Source organism: Chiloscyllium plagiosum, unplaced genomic scaffold (genome assembly GCF_037043375.1).
Source record: "Chiloscyllium plagiosum isolate Xiang-an unplaced genomic scaffold, Cpla_swu_hap1 HiC_scaffold_38, whole genome shotgun sequence".
Classification (NCBI taxonomy): Eukaryota; Metazoa; Chordata; class Chondrichthyes; order Orectolobiformes; family Hemiscylliidae; genus Chiloscyllium; species Chiloscyllium plagiosum.
Window position 1 is genome coordinate 58,151,634 of NW_028270176.1, and position 17,943 is coordinate 58,169,576.

The 17,943-nt window shown below is 38.0% G+C and overlaps 1 protein-coding gene and 1 non-coding gene across 2 annotated transcripts in view; one reads left to right on the plus strand and one right to left on the minus strand.

Annotated features, from left to right (window-relative positions):
• The window catches only part of LOC148139529 (uncharacterized), a 224,345-nt gene that overhangs the window by 77,454 nt on the left and 128,948 nt on the right, over positions 1-17,943 (plus strand). The gene's annotated exons all lie outside the window — the stretch shown is intronic.
• trnav-aac (transfer RNA valine (anticodon AAC)) lies at positions 15,140-15,212 on the minus strand. Its single transcript has one exon. It is a non-coding gene; the product is annotated as a tRNA-Val (tRNA).

The following is a 17,943-nucleotide window of genomic DNA, read 5'->3' on the forward strand; positions in this document are numbered from 1 at the left end:
TTTCCAGCACTACTCTAACAAAATCTAAAGCACCTAACCTGAAACATCCATGCATCATGGGCAATTTAGCATGGCCAACTCACCTCAGCTGCACACTTGTATACTATCACAATGTTATTGAAATCAATGCTCACACAAAGCACAATACATAAAGCCACACAATGGTCTTCATGACCGTCTAATTACTGTTCAGGAAATAATCTGAGTAATTATCTTGTTGTTCCTGAGATTAATCACCACAGTAAGCATCTGGTCATCATTTCCTCCAATAAATACAATGGGTGTCCTCTGAAATTTCTGTTCAGTAATTATCCATGATACTTATTGCTCAAAGCAGTGTTTATTCTTCATTACGAACGGCCAATGATTCTAACAGCCATTGATCTTGATTTTATTATTACTGAGTGCAGTAACCACAGTAACCATCTGGTTATCATTCTTGCCAATAAATGCAAGAGCTATCCTCTTACTTTTCAGTTCAGTAATTACACATGATACTTGTTGCTGAAAGTGGTATTTATTCTTTATGACAATTAGCCGAGGACACTGACAGCAAGACATGTTGATAGTCCTGATTTGTTCATGTTTTCAAACAGGTTTTAAGGCCATGTATTTCAAAAAGAAGTAAGTTGAGTTCGTTCAAAATTAAATGTAAACATTTTCAGATATTTTCCATTCAAAATGTTTATTTGCTTATTCAGATCAAATTTGAATCTTGCTTCTGTAAAGTGTGCTTTCCATTCATGGAAGTACTCATTAATTGGTCCTCATTTTCATCCGATGGAAATTTGAATTACAAATTACAGTGAAAAATGTATGAATTATACATGAGTGTTCTCTAAAAGAAAATCACGGAAGACTAGATAGAATTCTTGAACAGCCTGTATATTTGAATAAAAGAAAATATTCCTTCCAAAAAACAAAGTTAAAAATCACACAACACCAGGCTATAGACCAACATGTTTATTTGGAAGCACTGGCTTTTGGAGCGCTGCTCCTTCAACCACCTGAAGAACAAGCATCACTCTGAAAGCTAGTTCTTCTAAATAAACATGTTGGTTAATAACCTGGTGGTGTTTGATTTATAACTTTGTACAGCCCAACACTGGCGCCTTCAAATTCATTCCAAAAATACTCTTAAGTCTGTGGTTTAACAATTCAATAATCCTGCAACTAGATTATAATTCTCAGTTTATCTATCTTAATAAATATCTAATCAATGTCAGTATATATTTCTGGAAAACATCAAATCGTTTTGTTTGTTAAAACACAAACTTTAATTGAAAATTCATTGTTTTCACAATATGTGAATTATATTTTAACTCTACAGTGATGTGAAGTGACCCTTGGACAGAAATTGAACGTTCTAAATTCACCTACAGGCAGAGAAATCGGGGCAAATACAAAATTAATCAAACTAAGTCAAACAGCAGCTAGAATCAATCAGCTCCAGGATGAATCAGATTTTCATGCACCTTGACTTCCAGCCAGTGCCTGAGCATTTTCCACCTTGCTTGTAAATGTCAACAATGAAGGTATTTCACACCAATACATTGGATTCGTTAAATCCAGCTCATGACCACATGTGGACGTTTGTCACAAAATTATTAATCATTTTACAAATCATGGAAAATATCTCAAAGATCTTGTAATAAAAGTAATCACTGCACATAAAGCCACACGATGGTATTCAAGGTCACCTAATTACTGTTCAGTGCAAAACCTTTTGGCAGTATTGTATTGTTCTCAAGATGAATAACCACAGCAAACATCACGCTTTCACACCATCCCAAATATATGCAAGAGATACCTTCTTATAATTTACACACTACATCTTTCCCACACCAATAATCATACTTCATTATTTACGACTAAGGATGCTGATAGTAACATGTTTTGAGACAAAGGAATTCCTAAGTATAGGCGAGTTTTCTGATAGTTTCCCCCCAGTCATGATGATACAAATGTAATTGCGGCTCAGTACATTCTAACAGTTCCCCATTAAACTTTTTCATGTATCTACTCAGAGACAATGTTTAATGTTTTCCTCTATAAATGCTGTTGACTGTTTTTTGCTATGGTGCCCATGTTCCTGGTCGATTTATTTTCTTTGTAATGCTGACACAAATGTCTGAATATTCATGACATGAAAAGTTGCATGGATTATATATTGTATTTCTACAGAAGAAAAGCTGAGACAGCAAGTACAGATTGCAGGAGTACCTGCGAATGTTGAATGATCAATAATGACTGCATATCGAATGTATTTTCCAAAACATCATGCCAGCATTCTAATGCTCAGGTCACTGATACTAATTATTATGTAATCAATATCACAGCAAATCCGTTTGGAAATATTGAATCACTTAATGTGTCAGTGTTCTAAAATAGATTACCAATTCATTGTTAGTCGAACAATCACACAGTAATTCAAGTTTAGGTTTTGTAACAAATATCGTGAGATTCACATTTCAATTTAAATTATTATTTCTTAGTGCCATTTTAAAAAGAAAAATTGATCTTTTATTCCATGTCAACACAACCACAAACCAAGCAATGATTCCTCATCCAACACTGACAGGAAATATCTGATATCTTCTCATTTGAATGTTCACAGAAAAAATTGGATTAATATGCGGCCATACAAATGAAGATACGTCTGATTGTTTTAGACTCCAATAATTAATGTTCAACTCTACATGTTACGGATAGTAATATGACATTTCTAGTCATTTTAAGTTTACAGTGACTAGTTTTAACACTAATTGTTACTTATATCTAATACATAATCACTGATCAAATTCAATATAGTCGGCTTAAAGTGTGGAATTATGTCTCAGTGACGTAAGCATATTGCATGGTACTGTTTCCTAATGGTAGCGAATGCTGATTTTTATTTTAGTGCTGAAATCCTTATTGATTTGCTGCTGTAGGGATGCCCCGATCAGCCTGGCTTGGAATTAAAACACAAATGGTGGAGGGGAGATAAATAAGACTAACAGTCTGTGTCAGTCTTTAGTAAAAAAGAGAACATTTTGTGCAATCCTACTCCAAGTCCATAAGTATGCCATTCCAAACAGTCATATTCCAGGTAGTGATAAGACAATGCCAACATACAGAAAAATGACCCACCCTGACTTTCATTAATGAAAGAATAATTGTCCCAGTGAATGAATAAACACCAGCTGTAGGATAGAGCCCAGCTTACTTCCACAGCTGCAATCACGGAAACAGACAGGGTTTAATTGTCAGAAATAGTTACTATTTTAAAGTTGCTCAGAACATTTAAAACGTTTCTAATTACATAATCTTGAGAATCGTAAATAAGGCAGAGTGAGAGGCCCAAAGGACTGCAGCAATTAATTTTGTAATCTGAGGAAATAAAATGCACAGAGAGATCCCAAGGCCTGATTATAGCACCTGTAAAATACCTTGAAACAATAGGAAGCTGGGGCTATCCATAGCAATGTCCATCTGAGATTAGGTGTTCTACTGGATCGGGTGTCTGTATAAGGAGGGAAGGACTGTAACCACATTGCATGTGGCTATTATAATATAGAACGTGTATAAAAATACTGCTTTTTACTGTACATGTTTCAGTGTGTCATGGATCTCCCTTCCGAGATTGGCCTCGGGGGATGATCCCTGCATGAGTAGCCATCTTCCACTTGACTGAGTTCTGCCTATCTCCTCAGTCTTCATCCCCTGTCAGGGGAAATCACTCCTACAGCTATGGTGACATTTAAATTCAATACAAACACTTATTATCTGTGAAATGATTACTTGCAGAGCGATATCATTTCTATGTTTTTTTTTTGTGTGCAAGATAACAATGTAGGTACATCCATTTGTCATTTAGTTTAACTAATATTAAATTTTAAATTATTGAAAAGACTACGGGGGGGGGGGAGGGAAGAACGATTGTTCAGCTCAAATATCACATTAAGTGACAATTTCCGTTTTTAAAATCATGTGACCTCCAACATGATATTTATTTTAATTTCATTTTGAGATAGCTTTATTTTCTTCCAACATTAGCTGCCAATGAGCAATAATCACACAATTATTAGTCATTTCCTACAAAATGACTTCCTGTACCAAATGTCATTAACTCGATGTTTTGTTCACAATAATACTCACTTTCCGGCCTAATTATTTTCTTCCTAGTTCTGACATTTGTCTAACCATTTATCATGATTAAAGTTACATTAATAAAATAGACATGAACCGACCAAAAAAAAATGTTGAACTGCGTGCAATTGTTGCTGATTTTTTTTTAATTATTAAAGCCACGTTTTATATTTTAATTTTCAGTTTATTAATCTTAATGAATATACAATCGTCATCAGAGCAAAGTGCATTCAAAATATTAAGTCAATTTATTTATCAGAATTTTAGAAACAATTATCAGTTACAATAATTATGCAATACTTCAACTTAGGCTTTCTCACAAGCACAATGTGCATTTTATATCTTCCATGTTTCTTAGTGTTTGCTACAATATTAAAACCTGTTTCACAAGGCCAATACACCCACAAAAGATCAATAATTGCCATTGCAGCATCATTTGTGAATATCTGACTTTTTCTCATTTGAAAGATCACAGTCATTTCAGCCATTGAAATTCAGAGAATACCAGTTAATTTACACTGCAATATTTCTCTTCATTTTTGAACATTATTCAGTTGAATAGTAAGAGGAGATACCTCATTATTCTTAAATTCATTAATAAAAGTTTTCAAATCGACTTGTTGCCAATACCTAATTATTATTCAATTCGGTAAGGGGTGTACATGTGAAACTATGTTTTGTTATAATAACTAATGCAAGGCCATTGCAATGTACAATCTCTATATCATTCTGAATATTGCTTTTCATTTTAAACCTGGAAACACTTTTGAATTGGTCTGATTGGAAATCACTTCAATGTTATCATTTATTGTGTTTTTTATCACAACAACAATTGAATATTTTTCATGAGCAAATGATTTAAATCCCCATGAATTTTTTGAAACACACAAACAAGGGCTGGCATCTCTCTTATGTCATTAAACAACCACAGGAAATGGTGACTTCTTAGAAATCGTACATTTTCAGAAGGAATGAAAGTTGTCTTCAGCTGAATAGGCACATTGACTGACCAACTCATCATTTTGTTTCAAGTTCCGTGTTGATCAAAAACATTTTAATTTGCATTTCAGGAAACGAGAAAGTTATGAACATATAGAATAATTGTATTCATTTTTATTTATAATGCACAGTAATCACACAATTCTGTCGATTTGTCGTTCCACAAGTGATCGTAAAAATCATGTTTAATTAAGACATTTGTTAACTCCCATCATTATTGTAAATTGCTACTGAATTTTCAGTAGATTACACACAGTATCTAACCATTTAATTTGAATCCAACATCACAATAAACATCTGATTAGTTTTCAGCCCTGCCCAGCTTTGTTGGTAATGTTATGAATGAATCTTTTGCAACTATGGTAGTGTCTCTGTTCCCAGATCAGCGGGTACAATTTCTATTCCCACCTTGCATAGGGATGTGCCAGAGCAGCTCTGAATGTTGATTAGAAAATATCTAAGAATCGAAAGAGTTGCCTTTCAATTCAACATTAGATATGCTTCCATTTGTTGTTCATTCCAATAATCACAGTATCTCCTATATATTTTCTTCAGTTCGCTAATAAAAGAATGTATCTAATTCCACACAATCAATATTCTTTCCAAAATATATGATAATGTTGCACTCACAAAGATGAAATATGCAAAGTAAATATATTCCTTGATTTTCTTTTGTTCTGAAGAGCTGAGTTCAGATTGCACATTGAACTTGATGTTTCCAAGGTATAAATATGAGAAAAAAAATCAAGTTATTCAGTAAAATAAACAAATGCCACTTCCTACTATGTATCATTTTTTGTTATTGATCTGTTTATGAACTGTTTGAAATTTGTTTTTAGTTTTCCACTCACCTATTTATATTGAATTTAAGATTGAAATGCTGTGAAATTATCCGAGTGCATTCATTTGAAAATTGAATTTGCATATTTCTCTCTAATCTCATTTATTGCATGATGTCTTAAGTTTGTTTTGTTCAGCAAATCTAGTGAAGACTAAAAATTGCCTAATCTTAAATAAGATCTTTCACACCCAGTTATCAGTCTGTTCCTAATTCATGCAAATATCTACATTTATTGAAATCAATGTTCACACAAAACAGTGCACATAAAGCGACACAAAAATATTCATCATCAGCTGATTACTATTCAGTGGAATAACCTGAGGAAGTATCTTATTGTTCCTAGGACAAATGACAACAGTAAGCATTTACTTACTATTCTATGCAGTTAATGCAATTGATGTGCTATATTTCAGTTCAGTCGTTAATGTTGATTTATATTGTTTAAACCAATAATTCTACTTTATCACGGATATTGACTGTACTACAATAGCATTGTGAAGCAATTTTTTGTCATTCTAACAATCTTTAATCTCCTTTTTTGGTGTGTGTGTACAAGAGACAATTCAAATTATAACCATTTTCATTACAAATTGAACAAACACTGCATTTTCAATTTGTGAAGTTCCTACATTTTTGCAAAAAGGTTAATCTTCACTGTATATGTCACATTGAAAAACTGCTATTTCAAATCATTCATGCTACAAAATGATTATTGTTTTCATTTCATTGTAAGAAAAGAACTGCTTTGACGGTGTTGATTTTTTGTCATTTCTATTCCAACATTATTCATCATTGTACAATAATGACAATATTATTAAAATCGCTTATATACCACATGTCATTGACTACATTATTTGTTTAGTTTCAGGCTCACTTTCATGATCTACTAATTCTCTTTCTAAATCTGACACAACTCTTTAAACAATGATCATAATATTAATCATATAATCGATGTAACATATCTCTACAAGGAATCCAGTGGATGGAAATTCACAATTCTGCATTACGTACATTTTTGACTTTAAAAAGAAGAAGCATTTCGCTCAAAAGTCACTGAATGGCTCATTTTTCTTAAATCCATAAAGATAGGTATGATGTTTTATTCCTCACTTTACTAATCTTAATAAATATCCAATCAACATCACAGCAGAGTGCTTTTGAAATATTGAATCATTTTAATTCTTCAAAAGACAGCATTACTTATCAAGTCATTGCCATTACAATAATGGCACAATTATTTAAGAAAGTCTTTTGAACAAGTCTAGTGAGATTCACATTTAGATTTAATCCATTATTTCTGAGTACTAATAGTACAGTATGAAAATGCATTTATTTTTCAGGTCAACTACCCCACATTGACTTCCCATCCAACGTCATTGTAAATATCTGATGTTTTGCTCATTTGAATGATCACGGTAATCTCAGACTTAAAATTCAGGAAAATGTAATTACTTTTCACTGAATTAATTCCAGTTCATTTCCAGATATTGCTCAATCACTTGGAAAAATAGATTTTTCATTCTTCCTTAATGCATTGACAGATTTTGATAAATCAATTGTTGCTGATTTATAATAAAAATAATACTTATGCAATCTAATAGGTTGCGCAAATGTGGAATTATGGGACAGTACATGAACCACTGTACAGATATTGCAGTGTACAATCTCTCAATCATTGTAAATATCAATTTTTACTTTACCGTTGAAACATAGTTGAATTCAATTAATTATTTGGCTTCAATGCTCACACTTATTGTGTTTGTAATCAAAATGCAACTTATGGATGTTTCACGCAACAAAAGCAAATGAAAAAGAATTAGCACCTCTTTATTCTTTCATTCAACAATGGCAATAAATTTGGATTTTTAAAATTTTGAACATTTTTGGAAAGAAGGGATGTTGTCTTCAGTTGAATGCTTGCACTGACTCACTAATTCTCAGTGTCTGCTACTTACTCTCTTTGGGTTCCTATGAAAAGAAATTATCTTGTTGTTCTGGTTGTAAATTCCTGTAAAATATTTGAGAATGTTGTGGTCTTAAAGGTGACAATGCTAAGTGATCGTAAGTCATTAGTTATTTTGTTAGAAAGAGCTTGATTCAAACATTTCGAACATGCACATACACACATTGTTATTCTGCTGTGTAACAAGGGAAAAACAAGTCGCTTTCTTCAGCGTTAAGTAAATATATGCACTTCCAATTATTCATTAGTCAGCTAATTACCTACATTTGTTATTAAAAGTTGCAATTCGTCGAAATATTGTTATGACCTTTGATTAAATTAAATTTCTAATTATTGTTCATTCATGAATTGGCGGGATTTTGTTATTTCTTTGCTTTCCATACACCTATTTGTATTGAATGCAAGATTTACATGCTTTGACAATATCGGAGAGTGTTCATTTGAAACTTGTTTTTTTTCGAATCTTTCACTGATTTTACTTATTGCATAAGATTACATGGTACCTCAGTGGTTAGCAATGCTTCCTCTCAGCGCCAAAGACATCGGTTTGATTTCCTCATTGGGTGACTGTGGGGAGTTTGCACGTTCTCCCCAATTCTATGTGACTTTGCCGTGGTGTCCTCCACAATTCAAAGATGTGCAGGTTAGGTGAGCTGGCCATGCTAAATTGCACATTGTGTTCAGGAAAATGGGTATTAGTCAGCAGTAAATGTGAAGAAATATGATCGGGAAAAGTGTTTGGGTGAGTTACTCTTTCGAGGGTCATTTTTTTCAAACAAGTGGCCTGTTACCACATTGAGGTAACAGGGGTGCTTTCATAGCGTCGCTGGTATCAAGGTACGCCCCGTGATCTACGCCATGTTGGAACTGAAACGGAGGAATCAACAGAGAGGCTACAGAATGACATCGCATCCATTTGGTTATTTTTTTAAAATCGCAGACGAGCAGGAAAATGTAAACGGGGAAGGCGAGTGGGGAAGTGAGGCAGTTGCAGCTCTGGTGAAAATTGCAACGGTAATCGGATGAGTTTCTGGATAGGATGCGTTTAGAGGGATTGGGGCCAAATGCTGGGGAACGGGACTTGTTTAATTTTGGCTATGGGGTGAGCATGGACGAGGTCCACCGAAGTATCTTTTTCCACGGTGTACCCCAATAACGTCATGTTGCTTCCACCAGCTTTAAAGGATTACTTTTTAGCGGATTTTGCCATCGCAGTCTGTGGCACAATCATTTAGTCTGTTCGACTGCTCACGGGAAAGGTAGTATTGTGAAACACTGCAAAAAAGGAACGACTTCCTTACTTTAGCTCCGACTGACCACACTCTGTGAAATTTTCCCAGATCCTCAGCTGAGGATTTTTGCTGCTGGAAGTTACCTCAGAAACCCTGTTAAATTGAAATGTATTGAGCGAAGCGCAAAGCAGAAAGCATTTAACAGGGAACACAAACAAAACTGGCATACCTCATTCATTTTCAGACACAGAGATGCATGAATGCTAAATGTGATACAGTCCGAGGGCATGAGTCATAAAGTAATCTCACAACTAACAACAGGGCATTTCCAAACTACTCTTTCAAGCATACTGCAGCCTCAGTGCACCACCACTTTCCAGACAATGCTGAAAAGAGAGAAAGAAAGAACATAATAAGAATTGGCCGTAAAAAGTGAATTTCACCAATCACAGTCTCGATTAGATGACCTTTCCCTTCCGATGTTTCCAGGACGGAAATGAAGGAAATGGGAGAAATTCAATAAGGTATGACATCGAAATTCATTGGAACGATTTTCCCATTAGCGAGAAACCCAAATAACATCGAGTAGAGTCACCGTAGGACTTCGTTTCACAACAGCGATGAAATAACAGTCTCCATTCGGTTCCAGTAAAAGCACAACTGGCCTGGGACGGCAGAACTGTTTGCGATTTTCCGCGCGGGAGGCGAACACGATCATGACAGCAGAGACATTTTGAAATATTTGGCAGTATCCCACACCACAGTTAATTCCCTGGGAAGCAAACCCATTTTACTTTTGTTTTCAACATCATGCTGTTTTGGGCCCAAAACAGCATGTTAAAAAGCTGCAGCGTTGGAGTTGATCAGCAGAAATGGCAGTGGCGGAATTCGAAGCCACGCCCCTTTTGGGACTGGAACCTGGATGCAGCGCCTTAGACCGCTCGGCCACACTACCAGCCGGCCCGGCCGGCTCATTTCCTTGTATTTCCAATTGTGCTCGGGCATAACCACAGATGCAAAGTCACATCAAAAGAGTTCCATGATTCCTCTCGAACTCGCACAGCTGCTGGGATGTGACCCGCTACAATGACAATTTCGCAGCAGATATTGATAGCCCATCAATCCAGATAAAAATCAATGGTAAGCTTAGTCAATCTTCTCAGACTCGTTTCAGGTACAAATGTATCTGTGAGTGCGTGAGAATATGGGTTCGCTTATGATTTGGTCAAATAACCATGAGCTGCTTGACATTACTGGAATTGCCATTCTTGCTTTGCTAAATGATTTCACCCATTGCTCGAAACAGGACGACTTTCACGTTTACACGGAACACGAAACACACCGGACTACAGGGAAAATGCACAAACCTGAGCAGGCCGTGTTCCACATCATACCGTGCAGCATAGTTTCAGTCACTGTGTGTGTGTTTTTTTTCAGAATAAGAGTCCCAAAGAATGTTCTCCACCCTAAAACCGGAGGTAGCATTACAATCCGAGAACGACAGATCACATTGTGAGGATGCTCTGACCTCGGAGACAGTTCGAGATGCCACTTTCATTGCCTTTTACCTTAACCGCGCAATTTGCTGCAGAAATGTTCACTCCTAGACATGAGCCACATGGATAAAAAACTGAGTTGGAAACCTGTGTGGGAATCGACGAGAAGCGACTCAATAAATTTTGCGAAATTCCATGGTGCTTTTTAGAAATGCAGTTTCTGTTCACCTCAATATAAAAGCCAGTTTCTGAACATAGTAACAGAAGTCACAAGGTAATTACCTCACCGCACCCCCCACTCCAGAAGAGGTGCTAACTGCCCTTGAGTGCTTTTTGTTCTCGATGTGAAGAGCTCTCACGCCTGAGTCACCTTCACGTCTCTGGCTGCTGAGTGAATCACAAAGAAGGAATTTCACTAGAGCTGCAACTGCCTCACTTCCCCACTCGCCCAGCCCGTGTACATTTTCCTGCTCGTCAGTGATTTAAAGAAAACCAAATGGATGCGATGTCATTCTGTAGCCTCTCTGTCGATTCCTCCGTTTCAGTTCCAACATGACTTAGATCTCGGGGCGGACCTTAATACTAGCGACGCTATGAATGCGCAAGTCGAAAGGTTCCTCTGAGAGTGGAATTTCTTTCATTGCTGTTGCTGATTGAATGAGCCACTAACGTGCGAATTGCTCCAAAACATGATTCAGGACATCTGGTGCCAATTCTCGCACGTCGAATAACGATTGACAGCTTCCAAATGAGGTCTTTCTGAGACGACCTTGGGGTACATTTGACAGACAGACAAGTTCAGGAATTCGTGGTGCGCTGTGACACCAAAGCATCTGCTTCTTTCCTGTCTTTGAACCGAGCCGCCTGCGCAAGGAATGCAAATGCGGTACTGCTTTTCGTGGAAGGATCAGAAGGCGGTAACTACACTCTCAAACAGAATGGCATATGATCAGAACCAGGTTGGAGAAAAACTGAACAATGCTTTGCACTGTAATTAAATGGAATTGCATTACATTTCACTACGAGAGCAGATTTGGTCAAGCAAATTCTAAGGCAGGTTTGCAGATGGGAAAGCAAGCAAGAAAGCTCAGCTCTTGTCCATGAAAAAGGCTGCAGTTGAAGAACAAAGCAGTTTCTGCCGAGTTTCGAACTGGGGACATTTCGCGTGTTAGGCGAACGTGATGACCACCACACTACAGAAACAAGCCGCAGCCGCCTGTGCGGCGGCTCAGTGACGTCCAGCACTGAAAGTTGAATCCGTTCTACGTTTCACCTTTCTGTTTCCAATATCTCGTTGCTGTCCAGCGCAATTGACATCTTGAAAACGTAAAAAAGAAGACACTTTAAATTGATGACAAAATATAGACAAAGATGTCGTCGATGTTTGTACCGTAGGGCGAGGTGGAATCGGCTGGGACGACTTTCCCTGCAGCGAAAAAGCTGCGACATGTCCTTATGGAAGGGTGGTAAACTGAGTATTTACGTGTTTTACCCAAGTTGGCGTGAGTTGAAAACTCGACAGCATAGCTTTAAGGTGAGTGCGCTGAAAGTGACAAAGGACCTGAGGCACATTTCCCACAAAGAAGGTTATGGTTGGAATGATCTACCAGAGGAAGTGGAGCAGGCTGTTACACTCAGAAAATTGCAAAGGTAATCGCGTGAGTTTCTGGATAGGATGCGTTTAGAGGGATTGGGGCCAAATGCTGGGGAACGGGAGTTGTTTAATTTTGGATATGTGGTGAGCATGGACGAGGTCCACCGAAGTATCTTTTTCCACGGTGTACCCCAATAACGTCGTGTTGCTTCCACCGGCTTTAAAGGATTACTTTTTAGCGGAGTTGGCCATCGCAGTCTGTGGCACAATCATTTAGTCTGTTCGACTGCTCACGGGAAAGGTAGTATTGTGAAACACTGCAGAAATGAACGACTTCCTTACTTTAGCTCCGACTGACCATAATCTGTGAAATTTTCCCAGATCCTCAGCTGAGAATTTTTGCTGCTGGAAGTTACCTCAGAAACCCTGTTAAATCGAAATGTATTGAGCGAATCGCAAAGCAGAAAGCAAACAAAACTGGCATACCTCATTCATTTTCAGACACAGAGATGCATGAATGCTAAATGTGATACAGTCCGAGGGCATGAGTCATAAAGTAATCTCACAACTAACAACAGGGCATTTCCAAACTACTCTTTCAAGCATACTGCAGCCTTAGTGCACCACCACTTTCCAGACAATGCTGAAAAGAGAGAAAGAAAGAACATAATAAGAATTGGCCGTAAAAAGTGAATTTCACCAATCACAGTCTCGATTAGATGACCTTTCCCTTCCGATGTTTCCAGGACGGAAATGAAGGAAATGGGAGAAATTCAATAAGGTATGACATCGAAATTCATTGGAACGATTTTCCCATTAGCTAGAAACCCAAATAACATCGAGTAGAGTCACCGTAGGACTTCGTTTCACAACAGCGATGAAATAACAGTCTCCATTCGGTTCCAGTAAAAGCACAACTGGCCTGGGACGGCAGAACTGTTTGCGATTTTCCGCGCGGGAGGCGAACACGATCATGACGGCAGAGACATTTTGAAACATTTGGCAGTATCCCACACCACAGTTAATTCCCTGGGAAGCAAACCCATTTTACTTTTGTTTTCAACATCATGCTGTTTTGGGCCCAAAACAGCATGTTAAAAAGCCGCAGCGTTGGAGTTAATCAGAAGAAATGGCAGGGGTGGGTTTCGAAGCCATGCCTCTTTACGGGACTGGAACCTTGACCCAGCGCCTTAGACCGCTCGGCCACACTACCAGCCGGCCAGGCCGCCTCATTTCCTTGTATTTCCAATTGTGCTCGTGCATAACCACAGATGCAAAGTCACATCAAAATAGTTCCATGATTCCTCTCGAACTCGCACAGCTGCTGGGATGTGACCCGCTACAATGACAATTTCGCAGCAGATATTGATAGCCCATCAATCCAGATAAAAATCAATGGTAAGCTTAGTCAATCTTCTCAGACTCTTTTCAGGTACAAATGTATCTGTGAGTGCGTGAGAATATGGGTTCGCTTATGATTTGGTCAAATAACCATGAGCTGCTTGACATTACTGGAATTTCCATTCTTGCTTTGCTAAATGATTTCACACATTGCTCGAAACAGGACGACTTTCACGTTTAAACGGAACACTAAACACACCGGACTACAGGGAAAATGCACAAACCTGAGCAGGCCGTGTTCCACATCATACCGTGCAGCATAGTTTCAGTCACTGTGTGTGTTTTTTTTTCAGAATAAGAGTCCCAAAGAATGTTCTCCACCCTAAAACCGGAGGTAGCATTACAATCCGAGAACGACAGATCACATTGTGAGGAGGCTCTGACCTCGGAGACAGTTCGAGATGCCACTTTCATTGCCTTTTACCTTAACCGCGCAATTTGCTGCAGAGATGTTCACTCCTGGACATGAGCCACATGGATAAAAAACTGAGTTGGAAACCTGTGTGGGAATCGACGAGAAGCGACTCAATAAATTTTGCGAAATTCCATGGTGCTTTTTAGAAATGCAGTTTCTGTTCACCTCAATATAAAAGCCAGTTTCTGAACATAGTAACAGAAGTCACAAGGTAATTACCTCACCGCACCCCCCACTCCAGAAGAGGTGCTAACTGCCCTTGAGTGCTTTTTGTTCTCGATGTGAAGAGCTCTCACGCCTGAGTCACCTTCACGTCTCTGGCTGCTGAGTGAATCACAAAGAAGGAATTTCACTAGAGCTGCAACTGCCTCACTTCCCCACTCGCCCAGCCCGTGTACATTCTCCTGCTCGTCAGTGATTTAAAGAAAACCAAATGGATGCGATGTCATTCTGTAGCCTCTCTGTCGATTCCTCCGTTTCAGTTCCAACATGACTTAGATCTCGGGGCGGACCTTAATACTAGCGACGCTATGAATGCGCAAGTCGAAAGGTTCCTCTGAGAGTGGAATTTCTTTCATTGCTGTTGCTGATTGAATGAGCCACTAACGTGCGAATTGCTCCAAAACATGATTCAGGACATCTGGTGCCAATTCTCGCACGTCGAATAACGATTGACAGCTTCCAAATGAGGTCTTTCTGAGACGACCTTGGGGTACATTTGACAGACAGACAAGTTCAGGAATTCGTGGTGCGCTGTGACACCAAAGCATCTGCTTCTTTCCTGTCTTTGAACCGAGCCGCCTGCGCAAGGAATGCAAATGCGGTACTGCTTTTCGTGGAAGGATCAGAAGGCGGTAACTACACTCTCAAACAGAATGGCATATGATCAGAACCAGGTTGGAGAAAAACTGAACAACGCTTTGCACTGTAATTAAATGGAATTGCATTACATTTCACTACGAGAGCAGATTTGGTCAAGCAAATTCTAAGGCAGGTTTGCAAATGGGAAAGCAAGCAAGAAAGCTCAGCTCTCATCCATGAAAAAGGCTGCAGTTGAAGAACAAAGCAGTTTCTGCCCAGTTTCGAACTGGGGACGTTTCGCGTGTTAGGCGAACGTGATGACCACTACACTACAGAAACAAGCCGCAGTGGCCTCTGCGGCGGCTCAGTGGCGTCCAGCACTGAAAGTTGAATCCGTTCTACGTTTCACCTTTCTGTTTCCAATATCTCGTTGTTGTCCAGCGCAATTGACATCTTGAAAACGTAAAAAAGAAGACACTTTAAATTGATGACAAAATATAGACAAAGATGTCGTCGATGTTTGTACCGTAGGGCGAGGTGGAATCGGCTGGGACGACTTTCCCTGCAGCGAAAAAGCTGCGACATGTCCTTATGGAAGGGTGGTAAACTGAGTATTTACGTGTTTTACCCAAGTTGGCGTGAGTTGAAAATGGCTATTCCACTGGGGGCCTTTCGTGTGTGAGGCGAATGTGATGACCACTACACTACAGAAACAAGCCGCCTGCGCCCATGAAGTTCCGCTAAAAAGTAATCCTTTAAAGCCGGGTTAAGCAACACGACGTTATTGGGGCACACCGCGTGGAAACTGATACTTCGGTGTATCTCGTCCATGCTCACCCCATAGCCAAAATTAAACAAGTCCCGTTCCCCATCATTTGGCCCCAATCCCTCTAAACCCATCCTATCCAGAAATCATCCAATTACCTTTGCAATTTTCTGAGTGTAATAGCCTCCTCCACTTCCTCTGGTAACTCATTCCATACACGCACAACCTTCTGTGTGGGAAATGTGCCTCAGGTCCTTTGTCAATTTCAGCCCACTCAACTTAAACCTATGCTCTCGAGTTTTCAACTCACCCCAACTTGGGTAAAACACGTAAATACTCAGTTTACAACCCTTCCATAAGATCATGTCGCAGCCGTTACGCTGCAGGGAAAGTCGTCCCAGCCTATTCCACCTCGCCCTACGGTCCAAACATTGACGACATCCTTGTCTATATTTTGGCAACAATTTCACGTGTCTTTTTTTTACCTTTTCAAGATGTCAATTACGCTGGACAACAACGAGCTATTGGAAACAGAAAGGTCAAACGTGGAATGGCTTCATCTTTCAGTGCTGGATGCCACTGAGCGGCAGCATGGCCGGTTCCGGCTTGTTTCTGTAGTGTAGTGGTCATTGCGTTCGCCTAACTCGCATGAGGTCCCCAGTTCGAAGCTGGGCAGAAATTGGTTTGTTCTTCAACTGCAGCCTTTTACATGGACAAGAACGGAGCTTTCTTGCAACTTTCCCATCTGCAAACCTGCCTTCGAATTTACTTGAACAAATCTGCTCTCGTAGTGAAATGTAATGCCCTTCCATTTAATTACTGTGCAAAGCATTGGAAAGTTTTTCTCCAACCTGGTTCTGATCATATGCCATTCTGTTTGAGAGTGTAATTACCGCTTTCTGATCCTTCCATGAAAAGCAGTACCGCATTTGCATTCCTTGCAAATAATGGATTAAATCTAAACGTGAATCTCACTATACTTGTTCAAAATTCTTTTTTTATAAATAATTGTGCCAGAATTATAATGGCAGTGACTAGATAATTAATGCTATCTTTTGAAGAATTAAAATGATTCAATATTTCATAAGCACTCTGCTGTGATGTTGATTGGATATTTATTACGATCAGTAAACTGAGGAATAAAACATAGTACCTAGCTTTATGGATTGCTGAAAAATGATCCATTCAGTGATTATTGAGCTAAATTCTTCTTTTTTTAAGTTAAAAATGCATGGAGTACAAGAATTGTGAATTTCCTTCCACCGGATTTCTTGTAGAGATATGTTACATCAATTTATATAATTAATATTATGATCAATGTTTAAAGATTTGTGTCAGAATTAGGAAGAGAATTAGTAGGTCATGAAAGTGAGCTTGAAACCGAACAAACAATGTAGTCAATGACATGTTGCATATAAGCCATTTTATTAATATTGTCATTATTGTACAATGATGAATAATGTTGGAATAGAAATGACAAAAAAAATCAACATGGTCAAAGCAGTTCTTTTCTTACAATGAAATGAAAACAATAATCATTTTGTAGCACGCATGATTTGAAATAGCATTTTTAAAATGTGACATATACAGTGAAGACTAACCCTTTTGCAAAAATGTAGGAATTTCACAAATTTAAAATGCAGTAATTGTTCAATTTGTAATAATAATGGTTACAATTTGAATTGTCTCTTGTATACACACAACAAAAAAGGATCTTAAATATTGTTTTTTTGACAAAAATTTGCTTCCCAACATTATTGTAGTATAGTCAATATCTGTAATAAAGTAAAATTATTGTTTTAAACAATATAAATTAACATTAACAACTGAACTGAAATATAGCACATCAATTGTATTAACTGCATAGAATAGTAAATAAATGCTTACTGTTGTCATTTGTCCCAGGAACAATAAGATACTTACTCAGGTTATTCCACTGAATAGTAATCAGCTGATGATGAATATCTTTGTGTCGCTTTATGTGCACTGTTTTGTGTGAACATTGATTTCAATAAATTTAGATATTTACATGAATTAGGAACAGACTGATAACTGGATGTGAAAGATCTTATTTAAGATTAGACAATTTTTAGTATTCACTGGGTTTGCTGAACAAAACACAGTTAAATCATCATGCAATAAATGAGATTAGAGAGAAATATGCAAATTCAATTTTAAATGAATGCACTTGGATATTTTCACAGCATTTCAATCTTACATTCAATATAAATAGATGAGTGGAAAACTAAAAACAAATTTCAGACAACTCATAAACAGATCAATAACTAAAAATTGATATATAGT